General features: G+C 27.7%; 1 non-coding gene across 1 annotated transcript; it reads right to left on the bottom strand.

Annotated features, from left to right (window-relative positions):
• Positions 1–309: 309 nt before the first annotated feature.
• Positions 310–381, bottom strand: TRNAH-GUG (transfer RNA histidin (anticodon GUG)). The gene has a single exon. It is a non-coding gene; the product is annotated as a tRNA-His (tRNA).
• Between the last annotated feature and the right edge of the window lie 3,233 nt (positions 382–3,614).

Here is a 3,614-nt window from a genome sequence, read left to right as displayed (position 1 = left end):
ACTCCATGTCTTGTAATTAAATAAGTAAAGAAAACAGAAAGAAAAAAATCATTACAAATTTTACTTATTTTTCCCTTTAAAATACTTAACAATCTACGCAAGTTTTTAAACGAAAAAAATAGCTTATATGAGTAAAAGAATAAAATAAATAAAAAAACAAAAAAATGCTAATGTGTAATAACTATAATAACGTACGCCAAAATTTAAGACGTTTCTAGTCGTGGAATATATGCATAAAAAGTTTCGTTTCAATAGAGTTTTGATATTATCAACAATACAAAAGTTAAGAAACGTGGTAAAAATGACCACTGCCGTGACCAGGATTCGAACCTGGGTTATTGCGGCCACAACGCAATGTACTAACCACTATACGATCACGGCTACGTGGGGTTTAAGCTTGTTAAATAGTAGTTTATAGAAACGTCTACAAATGAAATGCTAATTTTAAAATTAATGGAGCGAATCAATCTCATCGAAAGTAATGCTTTACTACTCGTAATATAGGTGGCAGCATTGGAGAAAACTAAAAATGCATTTAAAAAAAAAAAAAAAAAAAAACTTTGCTTTAATTTTCTCTTTACAAAAAAGTTAAAATAAACAAGGCTTTCAAATTTGGCTATTTAATTACAATGTCATCAACTCTCAAAACTATTTCATCAAAATTAAAAATTATTCTGTTAAAATTAACTAGTATTAACACAAGTTTGCTTCCACTGATTTCATTTCCGGTTCAAATGAAATAAGATTTACGATAACCATAGCTATTTATACAGTTAACCTGCTTTTTAAATTCTAATTTAACTTTTGGTTACTAAAAAGCCTCGTTGAAGATTTCTCGCAAAAGAGATCGTTTAGCAATGGTGCGAAAAGGTATTTTCTAACACTGTTTCACAGTTTTAAATAGTTATTTGGAATTCATTATTATCTTAATAGCTTACGTTGACTGCATTCAATTTTGCATGAAATTTGTTACAATTGTAAATGTATCGTATTTAAAAATGAAATAAAAAAAATCACTGATAATTGCCAGAACAAGTTAACTAAATCTGTGCATCATAAAACTTAGAGGAATAGAGAAAGATAAAATTATTTTTCAGAATAATAAAAGAATAAAAAACTTCAAGTAAAAAAAAAATTAAATATAACAGATTATAATAATGAATGATAAATAAATATTTCTAATTAAACCCTTATTTAAGGGATAAATAAACAATTTACTGGTAAATGCCATTGTATCATCTATACGTCAACAATTTACGATTAAAATCGTTTTACGCTCATAACAACCAAAGATATTTAGATTTTAATATATTTAAGATCTTACCATGTAATTTTCTAGTTCGTTCAAAAAAAAAAATAATTGAACAAAAAATATCAGGTAATTTAATCTTTTTAATTTTTAGAAGCCATGCAAGAAAATTTTTTATGTATTATAGGATTGATGAAAGAAAAAAATCTATCTAATCTATTTAGGAATAACGCACTTTATTTTTTATTTCCATCCCCAATATTTGGAAAAACTACAAAGGAAATTACGGCACAGTGCGCAAAAAAATACATAAATGAGAAAGAGAATGGACATCTTCTAACTTTTGATTTAATTATCGAATTTTCACGTAATAGGACTCAATCTTTATGATTCGAAGGCTTAACCTTAACTAAAAGCGAATTAATTTTTGTCAAACGTTATTTTAGGTTACAAAATTGAACACAAAAACGTTCTTTCTCGGAAAACATGTTTTTTTTTTAATCTTTTCACCTCGTACAATGGGTTTAAAATTTTGATCCTCAAAACTCAGAGTTGGAAACAATCTGAAAATTATTCTCCCAATAGTTTAGGTAGGAGATAGTTCGACCTTCTTTAAACGTTAATTTCACTTCTTGCATATATCGCCTACTCAGAAAAGTTGTACTCTTAAATTTGTATAACAAAAAAAATTTTTTTGGGATATATTTCCTTCAAATTTTAGATTTTTACATATCGCTCATGGGCTGCAATTGCGGCACAACTCAAAAAATCATGTTTTGAGATAAGTGGGTTTAAAGTTTTCATTGCTAAGGAAAATGCATAAGAAATACTTTAGTTTGCCTAAACGAAGATTTCTTTTAAGTTGAATTATGAGTGTGCTAGTATTGCTGCTGAATTATTAATGAGTATTTTCCTATTTACATCTGTTCTTAGTCGAAAACGCGTGTTTTTTTAGAAATGTAAACAATAACAATCTCGAGCTCGGGACCTACTCTAGTTCCGGTTAAAAAGTTTGCAGCTGCTTACTACATGTTATTCTGATAGGCGATGTTTTCAAACGGATAATTTTGTTTTCAATAAAAGAAATAAACTAGATAATTTCTGAGCTCAAATCTGCCGTATTTCAAAAGATATTAATGTTATTATGTAATTCTGGGGAGTTTGGAGTGAAAATTTGTTTTAGTTATCTTGTTATTTATTATTAAAAAAGGTGACATGGTTGCTAGATTTTGAATAACTCGCTTTTTTTGGCAGTCTTGATTTGGCCTCTTTCCATTTGTTTATTACTGTTTGTTCGTTTTGCAAGCTGTGCACCATCTTACGTTAGTGTTAACACTTTTAGTATTGTAAACAGTATTGTTAGCATTGTAAACATAAGTAATAAGTAATCAAATGCATTGTTTGCAAGAATCTCAAAACACAATGATGCCAAATGGCTTTAAAATACAACTGAAACAGTAACCCGGAAATTTAGGCAGTCCCGAGCTTGCAGCGCTCCCTAGTGTAGAAAACACCATCCATTGCAGCCCATGAGGGATATATAATTACTCTAATAAAATTAGTGCAAGAAATTGTGTACCTTAAAAAATTTAACACTTTTCGATCATTAGTAAAATAAATTGAAAAAATATTTAATCGTAATAAAATATAACTTTTTGCGTGGAATTATCTATGGATAAAAAAAAGTTATATGCAAAATAGTTTTTTCTAAATAAAATTCTAATATAATCATGTTTCTAATATTTTTCTCTTTTTTCAATATTTTCTAAAGTCTAAAATCCAAATCTACCAAATAATTGCATCTTTGTACAGAAAAGTTCATTGTGTCTGATTTTGTATCATAAAACATTACACTAAATAATTAGCATATTTAAAGTCACCTCTTTAAACCAATGAGATCGGCACTTACTTCGCGAAAATCCGAACATAAGAAGAAACTGAAAAAGACTTTTAGATTAGATAATGAAGAATTAGAAGACACTGAAAAAAAAAAAAAAAAAAAAACCCTATTAGATTTAGTTTTTCTCTTATGTAAGATTGATGACCATGCATTTCTATTTAAATACACGTGTTTCTTAATTTTTAACACTTGATAAGCTTTTAATTTTTAGGCTATTTCTTTATTTTTTTAAAAACAAAATCTCATGATCTTTTGAAGTTTGAAATACTCCGTAATTTGATAAAAAAAACATTAAAAAAAAAAGAAAAAAAAAAAGGGTTTTATGATTGTAGAAGTTGTGGCGGCAAGAAGCCAATAGATGGCAGCATCATGAGCCTGCAGAAGGCCTTGTATGCAACAACATTTCAAAACATTGTATCCAACATTTCAAAACTAAATTTAAATTATTTGCTTTGTTACAATAAT

The sequence above is a fragment of the Parasteatoda tepidariorum genome, chromosome 6, assembly GCF_982258835.1.
Source record: "Parasteatoda tepidariorum strain Cologne lab strain chromosome 6, Ptep-v5.0, whole genome shotgun sequence".
NCBI lineage: Eukaryota > Metazoa > Arthropoda > Arachnida > Araneae > Theridiidae > Parasteatoda > Parasteatoda tepidariorum.
Note: the sequence above shows the minus strand (reverse complement) of the source record. Positions and strands in the feature narration are given on the sequence as shown.